This window comes from Microtus pennsylvanicus, chromosome 1 (assembly GCF_037038515.1).
Source record: "Microtus pennsylvanicus isolate mMicPen1 chromosome 1, mMicPen1.hap1, whole genome shotgun sequence".
NCBI classification, from domain to species: Eukaryota; Metazoa; Chordata; class Mammalia; order Rodentia; family Cricetidae; genus Microtus; species Microtus pennsylvanicus.
The window spans coordinates 25459273-25482766 of record NC_134579.1 but is presented as its reverse complement, the minus strand read 5'-3'; positions in this window follow the sequence as shown (position 1 = coordinate 25482766).

The window sequence follows — 23494 nt, the reverse complement described above, 5'->3', positions numbered from 1 at the left end:
ATGTCTTTTTTCTTTTTTATTATATTTTAAAAACAAACAAATTTATCTTTTTTCATTTTATATACTAATCCCAGTCCCCATGCCTTCCCCTCCTCCTCTTCCTTTTCCTTTACTTTCTTCCCCACCCCACCCTCATCCACTCTTCAGAGAGTGTAAGGCACATTGCTTTGAGGAAGGACCAAGGGCCTCCCTACTATATCTAGGCCGAGCAAGGTATCCTTCCAAAGAAAATAGGCTCCCAAAAAGTCAGTACAAGCAGTAAGGATAAATCCTGTTCTCACTGCCAATAGCCCCACAGTCTACCCCAGCCATTCAACTGTCATCTACATTCTGAGGACCTAATTTGGTCCTTTGCTGGTTCCTTCCTTGTTTGATCAGATTTCGTGGGCTCCCCCTAGCTCAGGTAAGCTATTTGAGTGGGTGCCCCATTATGGTCTTGACCTCTTTGCCCATATTCTCACTCCTCTCACTCTTCGACTGGACTTTGGAAGTTCAGCCCAGTGCTGTGCTGTGGCTCTCTGTCTCTTCTTCCATCAGTTGCTGAATGATGGTTCTATGGTGTCATTTAAGACAGTTATCAATCTGACTACAGGGCAAGGCCAGTTTGAGCACCCTCTCCACTATTGCTTACGGCCTTAGCTGAAGTCATCCTTAGGAATTCTTGGGGATTTCTATGGTGCCATGTTTCTTGCTAGCCCCATAATTGCTCCCACAATAAAGACATCTCTTTTCTTACTCTCCTTCTGTCTTTCTCCCATCTTGACTATCCCGTTCCTTCAAGTTCTCCTCTCCCCTACACTTCTCCCCTCCTCCTCCTCTTCCATCCTTCCTTCTCCCTGTACCTCAATGCTCTCAATTTTCTCAGGAAAGCTTGTCTTTTTTCCTTTCCCCAGGGGGATCTATATATGTTTCTCTTAGGGTTTTCCTTGTTTCTTTGGCTTCACTGGGGTCATGGACTATATGTTCGTTATCCTTTTCCTCACATCTAGAATCCACTTATAAGTAAGTATATAACATGCTCATCTTTTGGGATCTGGGTTACCTCACTCAGGATGTTTTTTTCTAGTTCTATTCATTTGCATGCAAATTTTAAGATGTCATTGTTTTTTTACCCCTGAGTAGTACTCCATTCTGTAAATGTACCACATTTTCTTTATTTATTCTTTGGTTTAGGAGCATCTAGGTTCTCGCTATTATAAATAATGCTGCTATATGTATAGCTGACCAAATACTTTTGTAGTATGATTGAACATCCTTTGGGTATATGTCCAAGAGTGGTATTGCTGTGTCTTGAGATAGGTTGATTCTCAATTTTCTGAGAAACTGCCATACTGATTTCCAGAGTGGTTGTACAAGTTTACATTCCCACCAGAAATGGAAGAGTGTTACCCTTACTCCACATCCTCTCCAGCATAAGTTATCATTGGTGTTTTTGATGTTAGCCATTCTGACTGGGGTAAGAATGTATCTCAGACTCATTTTGATTTGCATTTCTCTGATGCCTAAAATGTTGAACATTTCCTGAAGTATCTTTCAGTCATTTGAGATTCTTCTGTTGAAAATTCTCTGTTTAGATCTGTACCCCATTTTTAAATTGAATTATTTGGCATTTTGATGTATAATTTCTTGAGTTCTTTATACAGTTTGAGATGAATCCTCTGTCTGTGTAGGGTTGGTAAAGATTTTTCCTCATTTAGTATGTTGCCTTTTTGTTTTATTGACTGTGTTCTTTGCTTTCCAGAAGCTTCTCAGTTTCAGGAGGTTCCATTTATTTATTGTTGCTCTCAGTGTCTGTACTACTGCTGTTATATTTAGAAAGTGATCTTCTGTGCCCATGTAGTGAAGGCTATTTCCCACTTTCCCTTCTATCAGGTTCAGTGTGGTTGGATTTATATTGAGGTCTTTAATCCATTTGGACTTGAGCTTTGTTCACTGGGATAGATAGAAATCTATTTGCATTCTTCTACATGTTGACATCCAGTTATGCCAGCATCATTTGTTGAAGATGCTTTTTTCCTCATTGTATAATTTTAGCTTCTTTGTCAAAAATCAGGTATTCATAGGTGTTTGGATTAATACTCAGGTCTTCAATTTGATTCAATTGGCCAACTTGTCTGTTTTTATGCCAATACCAAGCTGTTTTCAATACTTTAGCTCTATAATAGAGCTTGAAGTCAGGGATGGTGATGCCTCCAGAAGTTCCTTTTTTGTACAGGATTGTTTTGGCTATTCTGGGTTTTTTGTTTTTCCATATGAAGTTGATTATTGTTCTTTCAAGGTCTGTGAAGAATGTTGGATTTTTATGGCGATTGCATTGAATCTATAGATTACTTTGTTAGGATTGCCATTTTTATTACATTGATCCTACCTATCCAAAAGCATGGGAGAGCTTTCCATTTTCTGGTATCTTCTTCAATTCTTTCTTCAAAGACTTAATGTTCTTGTCGAACAGGTCTTTCACTTCTTTGATTAGCATTACCCCCAAGATATTTTATGTTATTTGTGGCTATTGTGAATGGTGGTGTTTCTCTGACTTCTTTCTCAGCTTCTTTATCATTTATATATAGGAGGGCTACTGATATTTTTGAGTTGATCTTGTATCCTGCAACATTACTGAAGCTATTTATCAGCTGTAGGAGTAGAATTTTTGGGGTCACTTAAAGTATACTATCATATCATCTGCAAATAGCAAAAGTTTGACTTCTTCCTTTCCAATTTGTATCCTCTTGGTCTTTTTCTGTTGTCTTATTGTTCTAGCTAGAACTTCAAGAACTAAGTTGAGTAGATATGGAGAGAGTAGACAGCCTTGTCTTGTTTTTGAATTTAGTGGAATTGCTTTGAGTTTTTCTCCATTTTATTTGATGTTGGCTGTTGGCTTGCTGTATATTGCTTTTATTATGTTTAGATATGATTCTTGTATCCCTGATCTCTCCAAGACCTTTATCATGAGGAGGTGTTGGATTTTGTTGAATGCTTTTCAGCATCTAATGAGATAATCATATGTTTTTTCTTTCAGTTTATTTATATGGTGTATTTATTACATTGAACGATTTTCATATGTTGAATCATTCCTGCATCTCGGGCATGAAGCCAACTTAATCACGGTGAGATATTTTTTTGATGTGTTCTTGGATTTGGTTTGCCAGTATTTTATTATTCTTCTTATTTCTTTTTTTTTACCAATGTTCATGAGGGAGATTGATCTGTTATTCTCTTTCGTGGTTGAGTCTTTTGTGGTTTTGGTATCAAGGTAATTATATCCTCATAAAAAGAGTTTGGCAATGTTCCTTCTGTTTCTATTATGTGGAACACTTTAAAGAGTATAGGTATTAGCTCTTCTTTGAAGTTCTGATAGAATTCTGCACTGAAACCATCCAGCTCTGGGCTTCCTTTGGTTGGGAGCCTTTTGATGACTTGCAGGTTAAGGTCTATTTAAGTTGTTCACCTGGTCTTGATTTGATTTTGGTATGTGGTACTTATCCACAAAATTGAATATTTCTTTTGCATTTTCCAATTTTGTGGAGTATAGGTTTTTGTAATATAACCTAATGATTCTCTGGATTTCCTCAGTATCTGTTGTTATGTCCACCTTTTCATTTCTGATTTTGTTAATTTGGATGTTCTCTCTCTACCTATTGACTAGTGTGGAAAGGGTTTGTCTATCGTTTTGATTTTCTCAAAGAACCAGCTCTTTGTTTTATCAATTCTTTGTATTGTTTTCTTCTTTCCATTTTATTGATTTCAGCTGTAATTTGGTTATTTCCTGTTGTCTACTTCTCCTAAGTGAGCTTGCTTCTGTTTGTTCTAGAGCTTTCAGGTGTGTTTAAGTTGCTAGTGTGAGATTTCTCCACTTTCTTTATGTAGGCACTTAGTGCTATGAACTTTCCTCTTAGCACTGCTTTAACAGCGTTTCATAGGTTTGGGTACATTGTGCCTTCATTTGTGTTGAATTCTAGGAAGTCTTTAGTTTCTTTTTAAATTTTTTCCAGAGATGATTTGATTGAGCACTGCTCAATTTCCATAAATTTGTAGGCTTTCTGCAATTAGTGTTGTTGAATTCTAACTTTAAACCAATAAGATACAGGAGGTTATTCCAATTTTTTTGTATCTCTTGAGGCTGCCTTGTTACTGAGTATGTAGAAAATTTTAGAGAAGGTTCCAGGAGGTGCTGAGAAGGGGGTATAGTCTTTTATGTTGCATAAGATGTTCTCCAGATGTCAGTTAAGTCCATTTGAGTCATGACATCTGTTAGTTCTCTTATTTCTCTGTTAGGTTTCTGTCTGGTTGACCTGTCCTTTGGTGAGAGTGAAGCGTTGAAGTCTTCTACTATTAGTATATGGGGTATGTTATATGAATTTTTTCAGATTTCCTGAAAGAAACATAAGTTTAGTAATAAAATCTTTTTTATTAGACTGGTGAAATAACTCATCAGATAATGATACTTGATGTCAAGCCTGACAGATGACCTGGGTTTAATCTTTGGGAGCCACACAGTGGGAGGAAACTATAGGCTCCCTCAAGTTGTCTGCTGACCTCTAGATGCATGCCATGGAATGTGCATGTACACGAATGCACACACATGTAGAATTAAGTAAAAACATGGTTTCTGCTGTGTTAAAGCTATCACTATTCATTGCAGTAATAAACCAAAAGCTATCAAAACTGACAAGTTAATCCATTTTCTTCATTGTGTTGTATAAATCATATGAGTGATAATTTATGAAATCTTTGAAGAGATGAAAGTGTGTGAAAAGGGAGATTCTGATCCAACTATGAGAAATTAAAACCCCTCAGCATTACTGCCCTAATATTAAAAAAAGAGTAGGGTAAGCACACAACAAATGTCCACCTTCTCCACAAAACTGTAGCAACCCTGAGTCAGGCAACACACAGAAACTGATGTGAATATTCTGGCTGGAATTCCAGTCTGAAAACAAAGGAAGGAAGTGACTTGCAGAGAGATTTACACATGAGCTACCCTGCCCTCTCAGATCAGAAGTTTGGCATGAATAATGTGGATGTGCCAGGAGCTTCAGCTTTTTAAACACTACAAGACAATAATGTTGTCGTGTTTTAAAACTTCATTTTTGGTTTTCAGTTTATTTGTGGGGTTTCTTTTAAGTGTTCCCTAGCAAAATTATTCCAATAGTGATTTTTTGAAGATGGGGCTTGAACAGATTATACTTGACAGATAACAGGGATGTTGTGGGAAGGTGGAAGTGAGAGAGGAGAGGAATGTCCATTTATAATCATCCAGGCTCATCCATGGAGGTTATTTTTATGAAATAGAAGGAAAATAAAATCATAAATAATGGATCAAAAGAAAGTCAGGATTGCTGATGTTAGCTAGAAGGCAGCATGGTTTCTGACTGTGTCCACGAAGGCTCCATTTTCAATTCAGACCACAGTGAGACATTTTCTAGTTCTGCAAAGGAGAGAAAATAGCACCCCTGCACTATGTAAAGGTCCATGGTGTGAACATGTGCAGGAGAAAACTGTCTACATGTGGCTGTAGCTAAAGAGTGTCTGACAGGAGCAGGCACTGAAGGAAGTCCTTCATGGACAAAGGATGAAAGCTGGACAATGGACATTTGTGGGTGGAATATTGTGGAGGTAATCCATACATTATAAAGGAGCATTTTGAAAGAGAAAAGAGCACTTGATATACTGAATAAAAGGCCTGAAATGAAATGGACGGGTGTGGAACAAGAACAGTGCTTGTTGAATATTTCTGCAAGTTTCTTAAGTGGCACCAGTCTCTTTAATGAAGTTCTGTAACATGTTGTAGACTTTATCCTTGTGGACTTAGCATTTTGCTTGAGTTGATTAAGTAGCAGTAAAACATCACATAGCAATTAGAAAATCAGAAACAAAACTGGTTATTGACTGACAGATGAGAAGTTTGAGTCCCAAAGTCAATTAAATGATGAGTTAATCTTGGCTAGTTTTTTCTTTTAACTAAAATATACTTCCATAATTTCCCTACTCCATGTCCCCTGTCCTACTTGTCTCATAAGCTCCTACTCCTTCCCAAACTTAAGACCTCCCCCTCTTAATTTGTACATATATACATAAACACATCCTGCTTAAATTAGTGCTGCCTGCAGGTATGTATTTCTAGGGCTTCCCAGTTGGTTCTGGGCAACCAATCGGGGCTCCTCCCTGGGAAAGACTAATTCTCTCTCTCTCTCTCTCTCTCTCTCTCTCTCTCTCTCTCTCTCTCTCTCTCTCTCTCTCTCTCTGTCTGTCTCTCTCCACAGTTGTTAATTGTTTGCAGTTCTTTTCCTAAAGGTGGGGCCCATGAGATTTTCCTGTCTACACTGGTGTATCAACTGGTGCTGGGATTGTCCAGGTCTTGTTTAGACGGCTATGTGGTTGAGGTTTCATGGGTACAGCTTTTTTGCTTTTGTAAGTGATTGACTTTCAGCTGCAGCACAAAGCTCTCAAATCTGTGTTCCATTGTCTCCTTCTGATAATAATAAACAATACAAGTTTCTTTAAGATTAACTCTGATTTTAAAGACTAACTTACATCTGCCTTATGTAGTACAAACAGTTGATCACCACTTAGTACTTGATATATACATCTCACTTTGTGAACACACCCACCATGAAGTCGTGCAACTACTTTTTAGGTATTGAATCAATATAATCCTTACATTTAACTCTATGAGAGAGGTGCTGTTGTGAACTCATTTTATAAATGGATAAGTTGAGGCTCAGAGAGGCTCAATAAATTACTTAGAGCCACACAGCTAGTGTGTAACAGTACCAGCATAATAGGACTTCACTGATACTCCCAGTGTCTATTATTACAGAGGGTAAACACATTGCCCTTCAATATACAATAGGAGAATATACAGAGAGTTTCTCTCTAGGAAGGCTGCCTAATTAGTGCATAATAGATACTGGGAATTGATACTCTGAATGCAGGAACCCAGGGAACTTCACTTAATAGCTTCTGAGCTCCTCAAATAAGGCTGTTTCAGTTCTGTGTGCTGTGTGTGCATATCCTGACTCGCCCTTTCCTTAGGGAAACTAGGGAGCAAAGTATATACAGAAATGAGGCTTTTGTTGCCGTGCCAAATTGGGCAAGGAAGGTGATCCCAGCCTCCAAGCAGCAGAGAACTTCCCTGCCCGTAAGTGAGCGTGCCTTCCCAAGTCAGATGAAAAGACCCTTTGTGCACACCTGACAGCTTTTCCAGCGTCAGCCGGGTCTCTGTGAGAAAAGGAAAGGCAATGTGTTAAAGGGGTCTGACCTAACCTCAGATCGACTCTCTGTTTGCAAATCTTAAAATAATTGTCAATGAAATAAAGTCTCCTGAGTCAGAGGATATGACATCCTCATTTGCATGATTCAGAATGGCAGTGACGCCACAGGCAGCCAGTCAGTGGGGAGGAGTTCCTGAACATGGAAACGCTGAACAATTAAGCGGCCCCAGTAGCTGGCACCAAATGAATTGTCTTAGATAACTGAATCGTGTTCCATTGGCCGTGCACAGGAAGCTGCTGGCTATCAGAACTTCACAGTAGGTTATTCCTGTTACCACCCATATGTGTTTTTTTTTTCTTTTCTGAAGTGTAAGGCTGACAGAAGACAGTTTTGAGAGGTGAATTAAAATTCTGTGCTTCTTTTTTAAAAAATATAATGCTTTTATTACTATTTTAGAAAATTTCATACATGCATACATTTTGATCACTTTGATTCATCCACCCAACTAGTCCTGGATTCAGTCTCCCACTCCTACCTTATACAACTTGATAACCTTTAACTTTTAAATATTTCACTGAGTTCAACCCATTGGAGCATGGTCCACCTACCAAAGTCCACAACCCTGAAGAAAACAGAATTTACTTCTTTTGGCAGCCATCAGCTGTCAAGAGCTCCTCAACCTAGGGTAGGGTTCATGAGACCCTCCCCTACCGTGCCATAGAGTGTCGACTTGCTTGATCTTGTTTGGGTATTATGCAGGCAAACAGAGCTGCTATGGTTTCATGAGTGCAATGACCCTTTCACGTCCAAGAGACATCCCTACTATGAAATCCTCCCCGATCTCTAGCTCTTACAATCTTTCTGTTTTTTCTCCTGTGACTTCTCCAAGTCTTGTAGGAGAGGGTGTGATACAGATGTGCTGTGTTACAGCTGATTACTCCATAGATACCTATTCTCTGAACGTCAACCACATGTGAGCTTCTACGTTAACCACTGTCTACTACGAAAAGACATTTCTTTGTGAGGACCCCAAGCTCTACCAATCTAAGGGTGAAAGGCTGCTTATTTAAGTCCTTAGAAAAGCATATCTGTCTTTGGAATGACTCAGATAATACTCGTATCTATTACCGTGGATTTTATAACTTGGTTGCAGAAATAGAGGAGAAAAAGCCTTTAGGCAATTTATGAACATCCTTAAATTGAGTGCAGGGGCTGACTTTCTGCTCTGGGAAAATGATTCAATGTTTCTATGACAATCTCAAAAAAGGTCTTTGAACTCTAAAAGTGAGAACTATGATCCTGGCAACTATAGTTTGGAGATGACCTTTACTATAGATTATAAACACATAGAATATTAAAATCTGGACTCTGCTAATGAAGTACCAACATTTTTACTCCACAATGTAAAAATGCCCCATTCTTTCATCAGTTAGTGTTTTGTTTTTATTAAAACATTTTTTATACAATATATTTTGCTCACATTCTTTCCCCTCCCGTAACTTCTCCCAGATCCTTCCCACCTTTCTACCCACTAGGTATAACGGACATTCTCTGGAGCAGGCCCCATGCCCAGGAATAGTTGGCCAACACAAAATGAGCCCCATTTTGTGTGTGTGTGCTCACGTGTACACACTTTTTGTTTGGTTTTGATCTTTTTGGCTTTTTTGAGCTAGTATGTTTTTTTTTCCTTGAAGAAAATTTTAATTTAAAAGAATCAAAAGAAAAATTGAACAGTGCCTAAATCTTTTATTTTTCATAACCTACATTTTTCAAATTAGACAGTTTTACACTGAATGACACAAAAGGAAACTTAAATTACCAATAGTTTACATGTAAGCTTGATTCCAGTCTTAATGAAAAGAAGAACAGAAGCTAGTATGTTTTAAATGCACAGAAATGTGCCTTGCTGCGTTTGCAGACAAGGCTCCTGCCAACCCCCTAATGTAGTAGCTCTCTTGGCCAGATCCTCTCCTCCCCAAAATCTTGCTGTGATCTGGAGAGTAAACAGACTGAGAGAAGAGATCTCTTTGCTTTCAATGTAAGACTTTTTGCCGCAGGAGGATCTGAAAATCTCATGTGTGGATTGTCATTTGTAAGTGGTATTCTTCAAAGATGAAGTAATTCTTGAACATCCTTGCTTCTGAATGGTCTTTTTGATGGTTGAAAGCTGCATTCCTAATCTTTAACCTCTAGAGAGACTGAATCCTGCTACAACATAAATTCAGGCGAGCTTCTTCTCAGGCCACCAGGAGCGAAACTCCTTACACAGTGAGGCCACTCTGCGTAGCTCCATCTAATGTGCAAATATGCCGTAATTAGGATTCTGATGACACCGCTACCAAAATGCAGTGACTTATTGAAAATGGGTCAAACAAAGTGACAGTTATGCCGGGAGCCATAGGAATGGGAAGAAATGGGACTTCTGGACACATTTTCCTTTGGTGTGCTGACAATTGAAATAAACCATCTCCATCAAGAGAAAACCTGTCAGGACTGCATCCATTTTTCTCCCTGTTCCCTTGCCAGCTCCACTGCTCCTTCCTCTGGTGATTCATCAAGAAGACATTTGCTGCCAAAACATCACTTATTTTAGCCCTCTGTTAGCTACTGTTATTGGGAAAGCCCAGAAAGTACAGCAGATACCAGAAGAATCAGAAGCAGGTATTCGGACATCTTCTGAATAAAACTTCCTTCCTTGTAAGTCAATGCTTCAAGAACAAATTTTTTCAAGTTCCATTTTGCTGTGAGGACCGTAGAAAAAAGTTTGTAATGCTGACATAACAGAGAATGAAATCATGTTCTGGTTTGATTTTGCCCTGCCCAAAACAGCTTTCCACTGAACATAGACCATCCTGGAGAGCAGTCTTTAAAAAGAAAAACAGTATTTCATTGTTATCAAGAAAGATTGCCTAATTCATTTCTGCTTAAGAGAAGCTAATTAAAGATGAGGATGCAAAACACCCCATAATTTTAAACAGGTTTGCAGGAAGCACACTGTGTACTCCAGGCTGACCTTGATCTCAGAGTCATGGTTTAGCTTCAGTCTCCCGAGTGCTAACACTTACAGAGATAGGTCACCCAATAGAAGAAAGCCCATCTTTACCTATAGTTTTATTGACAAAAATTAAAAGAAGGTGACCCAATTAAGATCGTGTTTAAGTCATCTTACACTCCTAAACTCATTAGGAATTCAGCCGCTTTGATTCAATTTTAGATATTCTGTGCTACAATCAGCGTTGTGAAAAGACTCTCAGGAGATCTATATGGATTTATATTAAGAAGCCATGGAGTTGGAAACTATTTAACCACCCTGGTCAAGTGTGAGGTTCTTAAGAAACAGAGACCCTCCACACGTCTATTTCATTTCACCCTCCACCTTTATACATGGTTTGCTTAGCTCTAGTGGAAGGTACATGCTGACTTGATATATTTGGGGTTCTATTATGTTTGTTCCTTCAGTGCTAAAGGTCTGATGTAAATAATGTAAACCAACATCTGATGAGGAGGAGATTGATACTATCTGGTTTAAGACATGCCCTGGTTTCTTTACAAACCTCGCTAAGCCTTTGCCTTGGCAAGTGTGGAATATATAAAATGGTCTTACTGTTTAATCAGAAGACCCATGTGAGAAAAGAATCACATACTTCACAATCAGTTTGTGTCAAATTCATATGTATGTGTGTATGTGTGTATGTATGTATGTATGTATGTATGTATGTAATAGTTTCATATGACGACGTGCATATGCCGTACTTCTCCCTGCTTCTCTCACTTGGTGGAATTTTTGTGCTGAACATATTGAATGCCAGATATAAATTTGTTATGGTTTTTACTGCATATATTCCTGGCTTTCTTCCCAGACCACTGAATTCGGGTGGGGCTTGGAATATGTATTTTAAGAGTGACCTGGCAATGAGCAAGGCTTGGAAATTATTGAGGATTTTGAGGGACTCACCAGCACTGCAATATTAGGAAAAATCCAGCAGGCTTAGTTATTTTAACTAAATGACTAGTTTGTTACTTTAGTTAAAATAACTATATTGTTAATTGAGAAACATTAACAAATTCACTTCTGCTTGCTAACACCTCTGTGGCAGAATTTCCAGAACACACACACGCACATGCACACACACACACACACACACACACACACACACACACACACACACACACCTCAGCTGGTTATACAGATAAGCTTTTGGAAATGGTGTATATTTCCTGGTATGGTATTTTTGAAACAATTTCCCCTAAGCTTGAACCAGCCAGTCTCTCTCGAAAGTCCGTCTGTAATCATGAAGATAGAGAGCTTAGATAGTAATCAAAATGAGCCTGCATTAGCTCTGAGTCTTGAAACTCAGCCAGCTCCCTCCATGGAGCATGGGAAGAGGGAGATGCACCTTTTCTTTGGAAGGAAAATACTTAGCAGTGATTTCCAGAATTATTTTCAGGCAATGTTCCCCCGAGTAAAGGACACATGGAGACTTTGAAAAGATGGTAAATGATTTAGGGGTAGGTAAACTATAGGCATGCTCAGTTCAGGACCTCATTGCAAAGCATGCCCAGATTAAGGTCAGACGCCAAGAAGGAAAGATGGCAGACATGCTTTTGCCCATGGTTAGCTCAAGGTCACAGAGCACATACTCAAAAGGTCACAGTGGAGGAAGGAGCCCCTTAGATATGCTCAGTTTTCTTCAAAATGTTTTTGCTAAAACAAAAGCTGAAGATACTTTGAAGGTATACTAACTACTACAGTCACTTCGCCTTTGGAGTTAGTTGCCTGGCAACAAATTGTACGCTGAGATACTTCACTTCTCCATTCTTGAATGGTTCTAAGATGCAGGGCATTCCTCTGAAGATACAGTCAGACGGGGATGCTCTATCAGTGAATCTCTCTTAATGGCAGCAGGAGACAGATTCTAGAATCATGAAGAACAGTCTATGATACCATAGTTTGAGTTCCCTTGTAATCATTTTTTAACACATTAAAGCATATGTAATTATGATCTAAACCACAAATAAATCAGTAAAATTAACATCCCTAATTTAAATTGCCCAGAAAGTATGGACTTAATATTCTGGGGGAATACAGGCCAAGCCACAGTTAAGCAAACATGCTGACTAATTGGATAGTATGGAGGCATTACTTAGTGTTGCATCTAGTTATTAAACTCTATTGCATTTTAAGTCTGGTAAGCCACAAGGCAGCGCTGCCAGACTTTAGCATAGTAAAGCTACTTTAATGAACAGACCAATAGGAAAAAAGCAATAAAAATTATTTACTCCTTGCCTCTGCTGATTAATTTTGGTGTATTTTTTGTTGTTAGCTTATTTAAGGTGTGTGTATGGGTCTCTTTCTATTTGCACTGGCTGTTCTAGAACTTGCTATGAAGAACCTGCTGGCCTCGAACTCACAGAATGCCACCTGTCTCTGTCTTCTAAGTGCCAGGATTAAAGGAATAGGCTGATATGCTTGGTATCCAACTTTTGTTATACTCGGTGTGAGCTGTGGTTCTAATTGTAGGATCACTTGCGTCTTCTCATTTTTGTTTCTTCTTTATGTTGGTATGATGAGTTCAGGGAATCATAACTTGGTTCAGATCCATGGAATAGAAGTGTTTTCTAACATTAAAAATATAAATCTACTGGCAATCAGGATAGAGATTTCTTGCAATTTCTTAGACCTCTTAGGAAGCTTTGTATTGTCAGGCATCCTTGACTAACAGCTGCTTCAAGCTGAGGACTCCTTTAAATCTGCCAGTCTTCTAGATACAGCCTGGAAATATATATATTCCCAGCTTTAAGGTTTTAGGACTGAGATGAAACCCCTATCAAATACCTTTGACAGCCTTGCTATGATTTATAAACCTGTGACTTTCCTTCACATATTGATATCCACGAGCTGACTCCAGCATCAGTACCATTCATTGACAGAGAGAAACTTTCAAACCAAAGGTTCCAAGCAGTTAGCAGTTTACCCAGAAGCCACAGTGACTGTTTGTGACCAGGGTGTCAGGCCTGAAGTGTGATTCCTCTTGCCAGCTCTAGATTTATTTCTACCATTGCAGGGAGTGAGTGCCAGACACTGCTTTTCTTTGTTGCCCCTCTTTGCAGAAACCAAATAGAAAAATTCCACACGCATTTAAGAGCAAATTCCAATTAGGGTTAATGATTTGTAATCAAGTGCAATGTGTTCATAACTGGATGAAAACAATATCCATGTAAGGGTGGTCCGCAAGGAAAATACTTTGTAACAATTGCTGAAGACATTTAATTTAAAACATCATTAAAACGATATGCAATGCTTGTTCGAAAAGAGTAGAGAATTATTATCAGAAGGCTTAAGATTAATTATAGAAGGTTTAAGAAAACCTGAAAATTATTTCCAAGACAGTACTCTCTTTACCTGTTTTTTCAATTAATGAAAACAAACGTAGTAAGAAAACAAAAGTAATTATTGTGTGATGTGTGATTCTCCTCTGTATGCTAATATGTTTTATTATTATCATTGGTTAATAATGAAGCTGCTTTGGCCTATGGCAGGGAAGAATAGAGTTAGGCAGGAAAACTAAACTGAGTGAAGAGAGAAAGAAGGCAGAGTCAAGGAGATGCCATGTAGATGCTGGAGGAGAAGGATGCTGTAACCTTACTGGTAGACTATAGTCTCATGGTGATACACAGATACATAGAAATGGGTTAATTTAATAACTAGCTAGGAATATGCCTATACTATTGACCAAATAGTGTTGTAATTAATATAGTTTCCACTTATTTTTTCCGGTCTGGGAGGCTGGGAAACAAGCAAATACTCTCCATTTACAATTGTAGAGATTAAGCTGTGTTGGCTGTCACTACACTAATGTGCCGTCTGATTTGTTTTGTTGGAGCACTGTGTGCCTTTGTGCCTTCTAAACTCTTAGGCAAACCCAGATGCTAGTGGGCTGTAGATGCATGGAGACAAACAATCTTCAAATGACAGGAGGTCCAGAACATGGGGTTCTCACCTCACTTTAAGAGATGAGAGTCGTGGTTATTGCTGGATCAGACTTGAATCCTTTAAGGTTTTTAGAATGTAGATTTTTAAAATTATTCTTTGAATAAGCTGCCTGTTTGGTTTGTGCCCCATCCTGGAGCCCACTCTCATATTTGTTTTGTATAGCCCTGATATCTGATTATCACTTATACAGCCAACATCCACGAACACCGTCACTTACTTTGGGATCTTTGTTTTGGAAAAGCATATTGATGTGGTATTTCCATCTGTATGCTGTGATTACCACTGATAAATAAAGGAACTACTTTGGGCCTATATCAGGGCTCTATGGGAGCAGAGATAGGTAAACTGACTGCTGTGAGAAAGGAGACGGAGTCAGAGAGAAACCATGTAGCCCCTTTGGAGCCAGACAGAACTTTACCTGGAAGCCACAGTCACGTGATGATACACAGATTAATAGAAATGGGTCAAATTAGTATGCAAGAGTTAGCCAATAAGAAGCTAGAGCTAATGGGCCATGCAGTGATTTAATTAATACAGATTCTGTGTAATTATTCTGGGGCTAAGCAGCTAGGAACCAAGAAGCAGCCTCCTCCTACAGCATATGACAGAATAATATGGTATATGGACTGCAGGGTCCTAGATTGAAGTTTCTAAACGATGTAGACAAGATTACTTAAAACTAATGGATGTAGGCACCCTTATTTTTAACATCAGACAATGTCACATTGACTTAAGCTGCCTCTCTGTGGAAGATGTCACCTACTTCCTCCTCTCCAATTATCAGGGATATGGGAAGGAGGAATGAATAAATGGAGGGAGGAAAGGAGGGGATGTATGGGAGTGAGAGAAACCTTCTGAATTCAAAGTGTATTAAATGTGTCAAAGAACTTTGGAAACCATCTGCTGAGTCTCTGAGGTAAACTCTACAACTTCTCACATTATGACTTTATTTCCTAGACTTGGCTCGTCTTGACAGTCTCCAGCTGTGAGGAAGATTAGGGAAAGTCTAGCTTCCAATGTAGACCCTAAAAGAGTTATAGTTTCTAGGTCTTGTGAATGAGGGAACAAGAGATCTTATGAGTAAGCAAGTCTGGGAATCACAACTTTAAATAATGGCCTCGGATTTATTCAGTTTCGATGCCTGATAAATGTTCAGTAAATGATGACAGTGATTACATAATGCTGAGAACAAGGGTAATATGAGGCTAATGTTTCTTGGGATTCTATGGAAATCATAGCACTTGCTCTAAGCAGCAAGGCCACTGGGAAAACAATCTGTGCTCTTATCTGAAGCCATGAGAATGCAATGGGAGCCAAAATTGGACATCTTTATAATTATAGATTTATGACAGCAATAAATAATTCCTAAATTAGAATGTTGGAGGAGAAAAATTAATACTATATCTTTATAAAGTAAAAATACTAAATTTGGGAACATTTTAAATTACATGCACCAGTAAGCTAGCATGCCAAATAATAAGAAAGCAAGCTTTTTACAAGCTACCTATACATTCATATCTATGAGTATATGTAATGTGTATGTGTATCTATATATGTACAGTGTTCTCTACATATATGTGCACAGGTGCTACTAAGTAAGGGGATTTATGGATTGTATCTGACTTATTTTATTCTTCAAAAACTATTTTACTTGAAAAAAAGCTTTCAGATAACGGTTTCCAATGGTAGTATGTTACCCACCAGGTACTAAAGCTTGGGAAAACTAAAACAAAGCAGTTATATTTGGTGTATAGCTCTGGACCGCTATGGCAAATATATTATTTAGAGAGTATTTTAAGGCAAATTTCCTGAAAATGTAATTTATGTGAGAAAATGCAGATGTTTTAAGTCTATAGTTCAATAATTTTCTGTCTTTCTGAGGTTTGTGTTTGTGTGTGTATGTGTGTGCATGTGTGCATTGCAGTGTCTGCATATGTGGAGGCAGAAATTGACTTTGGGTGTCGTCCTTAGTTGCTTCTCTACATTATTTAAATTTTTTATTCTTGGTAACTTTATACACAAATCCAAATACAAGGCATTTAGATCATATCCACTCCTTATCCATTCCTCCAACTCTTCTTAGACCTCCTTATCCTACTCTAAATTTTATTTTTGTTTTTTAAATAATAATCTAAATCCAATCAGAGCTGCCCACATGTGTATTAAGTATGGGTTGCCATTAACTGGAGCATGGGTTACCTACTGTGGGCCACACTGCTGAAGAAGACGGACTCTCCTTTCCCACCCCATAGTTCCTCAGCTACAGGCCGGACCTTGTGAAGCTCTGCTTCATCCATGCTGAAATATCCATCAGCTGATCTCATGCAGCTCTTGTGCAGGCAACCACAGCTGCTCTGAGTTCACAAGTGCACCTCCCTGTCACTTCCAGAAGACATTATTTTGAAGCAATCTTCTTCCATCTCTGGCCATTGAAATCCTTCTTCCCACTCTTTTTTGATGTTCCTGAGCCTTGGGGTATGATATAGATTGCCCATTTATGGTCAAATACTCCCTAGTCACTCATTCACTACATTTTAATCAGTTGTGAATCCTTGTATTAAACCAACTCCTGCTGCACAAGGAAGCTTCTTGGATGAGATCCTCCTTATTATTATCATTTTTGAACATAGTTTTTTAATTGAGTCTTTGAGAATTTCACATAATGCACCCCAATTCCACTTATTTCCTATTTCCTTTGTGTCCACCCTTCACCCTCAAAAGAAAATTTAAAAAGAAATAAAAACAAAATAAAAAATTATTATTAAAAAACAAACCACAAAATAAAACAGAACAGAAAAGCAAATCAAAACACACACACACACACACACACACACACACACACACACACACACGAACATTTTGCTCCTCCATCTTTCCCGCCTCTTCATCACTCTTTCATTCATCTTGGTGGCATTGGGAGCTGCATTGAGTCACACGGTAGATCCTTTTGTTCAAACAGCTTTACTAGCAAATGTTCATTGTCTAATGAGTTGTTGGTAAGGTTCAAGGCCTCTGGCTTCTGGCACACCACCAACACTGGAACCTCACCAAATTCTTCTCAGATATCCTGCTATTGCCCTGAGTTACATAGACCTTATGTTTATGATTCCTCAGGGCCAGAAACTTTCATGTGGTCCAAAAAAATTATAGATGGGGCAGATGTTGGGGTGGACCAACTCAGAGCCCTGGATATGGGCTTGAGTGGTAGCTGAGCGGATCAATGCAGGCTGCTCTGACTATGCCCCCTTCCACGGGGTAAAGACAGCTTTCCCACCCATGATGAAGGATAGGGTCAGCTTTCCCTAGTGTGGTGGCTAGCTCTCCTTTGAGGATCAGGGTCAGATCTCCCATAATGGGTAGAACCAGTTTTCTCAGTGACAGAGAGGGGTGGGACCAGCTCAGCACAACCCTCAGACTTCAACATGCATGGTTTGCAGAGCCCCTGTGTTAACACGGGGAATTCGGGCCACGGACATCAACACAGACTCTGCGTGTGGTAGAACCACAGATACAGACTTGGTCATTGTGAGCAGCCTGGGCCCAGATGTCACTATGGCCTCAGGTGGCAGTGCAGGCCACTTAGATTAGATCAACATGGCCCTTGGACAAACAATATGGCCTCTAGTAGCAGCCCAGACCTCAGGCATCCACACAGCCTTCAGTGGTAACAGGAGTCATGGAAATCAACACAAATCCTGACTGTGGTATGACCATAGACCCAGACATGGCCCTTGGATGAAGCTTGTTCCTGGATGTCACTGGGTGGCAGCACAGGCTACTCAGATCTGTAAGGCCCTGATCCACTTTGTGTTTTGAAAAAGGCCTCCAACTGAACCTCAAACTCTCTGCTGTAGCTAGACTGGCTGGTCGGAAAGGTCTAGATATCTGCCTGCCTATGCCCAGTCTTATAGCACTGGGGTTATAGGCATAGGTTGCTGTACCTAGTTTCTTAGATAGCTGCTGGGGATCTAAGTTCAGGCTCTCATGCATGCACAAAAGCAGTTTATTTCCCCGAACCACCTCTCTATCTCCTCTTTAAATTTTTACAAATATATTAATTTAGGTAAGCTCCATCTTTTATATTTTTTTATTTTAATTTATTTAAAAATATGTCTCTTCTCATTCTACATGCCAAAATTATTTTCCACTCCCTCTGCTCTTCCTGCTCCCTCTTCCTTCTCCCCACCCGTAGGCCACCCTCCCCTCTACACCTAGCTCTTATAAGGTAAAATAACACATATATTTTAATCTATGTTCTGTTGCATGGCTTGGTTACCTTTACTTCGCAATGCTCATGCTGCTTACTCAACATCCCTGTGTTTTGAAATCCTGCCTGGCTATTGGCCATTCAGTTTTTTATTAAATCAATCAGAATGACATATCTTCATAATGTACTATAGAATTGAGACTGTTCATTCATTTCCTGGCTGCCCATATCTGAATAATCAAAAAAGAAACTATATTAATTACAACACTGTTTGGCCAATAGCTTAGGCATATTCCTAGCTAGCTTTTATATCTTAACCCATTATATATTAACCCATTTCTATTAATCTGAGTATCACCACAAGTCTTACCTACTGGCAAGGTTCCAGGCATCTTTCTTCTTCAGCAGCTACATGCTGTCTCCTTGATTTCATCTACTCTCTTTCTCTCTCTCTGTTCTAATTTCCTGTCTGGCTTTACTCTGCTAAGCCATTGGCCCAAACAGTTTTATTTATCAACCAATAAAAGCAATGCTTACACCTACTGACTGGGAGAAGATCTTCACCAACCCCGCAACAGACAAAGGTCTGATCTCCAAAATATATAGAGAACTCAAGAAACTAGACTTTAAAATGCTAATTAACCCAATTAAAAAATGGGGCACTGAACTGAACAGAGAATTCTCAACAGAAGAAGATCAAATGGCCAAAAGACACTTAAGGTCATGCTCAACCTCCTTAGCGATCAGGGAAATGCAAATCAAAACAACTTTGAGATATCATCTTACACCTGTCAGAATGGCTAAAGTCAAAAACACCAAGGATAGCCTTTGCTGGAGAGGCTGTGGAGGAAGGGGTACCCTCATCCTTTGCTGGTGGGAATGCAATCTTGTGCAACCACTGTGGAAGTCAGTGTTTCGGTTTCTCAGGAAATTCGGGATCAACCTACCCCTCGACCCAGCAATACCACTCTTGGGAATTTACCCGAGAGATGCTCTATCACATGACAAAAGCATTTGTTCAACTATGTTCATAGCAGTATTATTTGTAATAGCCAGAACCTGGAAACAACCTAGATGCCCTTCAATGGAAGAATGGATGAAGAAAGTATGAAATATATACACACTAGAGTACTATGCTGCGGTAAAAAACAACGACTTCTCGAATTTTCCATGCAAATGGATGGAAATAGAAAACACTATCCTGAGTGAGGTATCCCAGACCCAAAAAGATGAACATGGGATGTACTCACTCATAATTGGTTTCTAGCCATAAATAGGGGTCACGGAGTCTACAATAGGTGAACCTAAAGAAGCTAAATAAGAAGGTGAACCCAAGGAAAAACATATAGTTATCCTCTTGGATAAGGGAAGTAGACAAAATTACCAGGGAGAAAATTGGGATCTTGGGGCTGGGGTGGGATGGGGGTAAGGGGAGATGGGGAGAGAAAAGGTAGAAGGGAAGGAGGGGGGACTTGGGGAAACAGGAGGATCGGGATAAAGGAAGGTTGGATAGGGGAGCACGTAACCACAATTCTTAGTTAAGGGACCCACTTTAGGGTGGGCAGGAGACTTGACCCTAGAGGGGCTCCCAGGTGCCCAAGCTGAGGTCCCCAGTTAGTTCCTTGGGCAGCTGAGGATAGGGAACCTGAAATGACCCTATCCTAGAGCAATACTGACGAATATCTTGCATATCATCCTAGAACCTTCATCTGGTGATGGATGGAGATAGAGACAGAGACCCACACTGGAGCACTGGACTGAGCTCCCAAGGTCCCAATGAGGAGCAGAAGGAGGGAGAACATGAGCAAAGAAGTCGGGACCAGGAGGGGTGCACCCACCCACTGAGACAGTGGAGCTGATCTACTGGGAGCTCACCAAGGCCAGCTGGACTGTTACCGAAAAAGCATGGGATAAAACTGGACTCTCTGAACATGGCGAACAATGAGAGCTGATGAGACGCCAAGGACAGTGACACGGGGTTTTGATCCTACTTAATGTGCTGGCTTGGTGGGAGCCTAGCCAGTTTGGATGTTCACCTTCCTAGATATGGACGGAGGGGGGAGGACCTAGGACTTACCACAGGGCAGGGAACCCTGACTGCTCTTTGGACTGGAGAGGGAGGGGGAGAGGAGTGGGGGGAAGGGGAGAGGGGTGGGAGGAGGGGGAGAAGAGTGGGAGGAGGGGGAGAAGAGTGGGAGGAGGGGGAGGGAAATGGGAGGCTGGGAGGAGGTGGAAATTTGTTTTTTGTTTTTTTTTTACTCTCCTTTTATCAATAAAAAAAAGAAAAAAAAACAATGCTTATGCAGAAGGACATCCCACATCACTGTACAAAAGGATTATTTCACCATAGGATACCTTGAAGTAAGGAGCATAGTAGTATGTAATGGAGGGGTGTATTGAGGGAAGGGAAGAGGTATGGGGGAAATGAGGTATCAAGAAGCAGGAGAGTTAATTAAAATGAAGAAGATATAAGAAAACCATCCAAAATCTACTGTCTGGTAATACAATAAAAACCCACATGGCTGATTTCACTAATGACAGGGTAATTTTGCTTTTTCTAGAATCTTATATAGAGTCATATAAAATGGAGTCTTCTAAGTATTATAAATTGACCCAAGTGTCACTGAAATTGAAAAGTGAAGCCAAATAAAATTTATGAACATTCTGTAAGTTAGATTTTATTTTTTTACTACATCAAAGACTCAAAGAGAAGGCATTTGCAAAGCATTCATATCATCACCCACTGGCAGTTCTTTAAGAGATGAGAAAATGATTTAGCAAAGGAGCTTTTTCTAGTCTTAGAGGCAACGGAGCCACTAAACAAATATTGCCAGTTGTAGAAGCAACGGATTACTAAACAAAAACCCTGGGATCAGGTGTACACTTTCTCTGTAGGAATTATTGGTCGCGAAGGACTTGTAATCTCCCCAAACAATATAGTCTCTTGTTATTTCTCTTGGTTGTTGATGACACCATACACGTTGGCTACATACAGAAAAATCAAGCGGACACTGAGTAGACATGCTCTCTGTGTTGACTAGGTATCACAGTGCTGGAGGGGCTCCGCAGGCTACTAGGGTAGGGGAGCTGGGTAACGATAGCAACAGTCTTGCCTAGTTGTGAACTTTATGGGCTATAATACTGACCTTTCAGGCAAGATGTGTCCATTGGTGCAATGGTGGCATGACTCTTATGGTTGGAACCAACTGTTCTCCAATTAAATTTGAAGACCATGCTAAACAAACAAGCAAGCAAAACCAACAAACATCTACTATTGTCAAGCCCATGTGAAGAGGAGAAACCTAAGATTGCCACATAACTAAACTGACATACCATCAGACCTTCTAGACATCTACGTTTTCACCTACAGACTAAGGTTGTTTCCACCCTTAAACAGAGAAACCTCTCCCTGGCAGGGATCAGAGGTAAATACCAAGCCGCTTAGATGTACAAGATGCTGAGAATTAAGGATGATTGTAAGTTATTACACAAACAGAAATGTGATTTTTATACCTTATGAAAGACTATTGACTTAAATTTGTATAAGATGATGGAATATTTTCGTGGATGTAGGAGGCTACTTGGATCTGGGGTTCAAACTCCTGTGATTGACTTTAGTGCGAACCTTTTTTTAAAATCTAAGCTATGATCCTAACCCTTACACTCCAATATAACTAGATTTATTTCTTTATTTATTTTTACAAGAAGGGTCATGTGAAAACCAAGACAAATTAGAAACTGTTTTGATAATAAGACGAAATCCTTCTGAGTTTCATAGACTCTTGCTTTTGCTTGCTCACAAGTCTGAGCTGCTGGCATTGGCTTGGCACTGCCAACCTGGCCTTAGAGTTTTAAGAGACATTTTTGCAGACTGAGTCATATGGTGTTTGTCTCAGATTATGGTTTGTGGGAATAGTAGTTCCTTGATGCTCTATTGATTTGTATGTTACCCTTAGTCCTTAGCAACCCAAACTCAAATGAAAATCACATTACTTTAATAGGATCATTAATTACTGTTGACAATGGGAGAGACAAGAAAGCAGTGAGTTGGTCGTTCTTTTGTTCTGCTCTTTTGTAATGAAGACGAATTCTGTATACAGATTGAGCAAAAGATTCCAAAGGAAGGTATATTAAAGAAGAACCTGAATAAAGTGATGGATTTATTGGTAGCCAGAAGTAAGGAAGCAAAAAAGATTTTTTTAAAGAGTTCTTTTTAGTATTCCTGGGAGAAGTGCCACTGGGCAAACAGGTAGCTACTTTGCAGATGCCTTTTGTCTGAGTCTTTTGATTTAGTAAATTTATAGAATGGTCATTAGTTTGATTCAGCTTCAATTTCCAATTTCAGTGACCTTGTGCCAGGTTAAAATATTTGCTCCTAAAATGCCCTTGAAAATATGAAGCTAGAATGTAACTTCTCAAAAGTCATTAAGTTATATGAGCTGTCTCTAATCTTTACAAACTCCCAGGGCAACTGTAACACTGTACCACCATGTAGACAACAGCAGGGTAATTTTTCCATGTTCTCCTGGAAGGAAGCTGAAGTCAGATTGTTTGCCAGGCTGGTTTCCTTTGAGGGCTGTGGAGAATCTTCTAGACCCCTTTTCCCTGTTTGTAGCCGGCTGCTTTCTTATTCCATTCCATCATTGTCTTTCTGAGTATATACTCTTATAAGTGAATTAATTATGTTGGGTTTGGGATCACTCTAATGGCCCCATTTTAACTTCATCCCTTCTGTTAAGCCACTGTTACCTAATAATACCATATTCTATGGAACTGGATATTAAAATTCACTTTAATATTTTTTTCACTTTAATATTTTTATATGGATATAATTCAATCACTGGAATTTATTACATATCCCACCAAAAGTTAATTTTTTCATATCAAATAAGTGTAAGCTTATAAAATAATAAGGAGTTCAGCTTATCTTCTGTACTATACTAGTAAATGTTAATAATATCTCTAATCTTTAGGAAGATGTGTGGCATTTACTGTCAAATATTTTAAGTACCCGAGGACAGGTATTCTCCGCAAGTTCCAGGAGGACTTCTGGGGCAGTATTTCATAGGCTCTTTGGCACA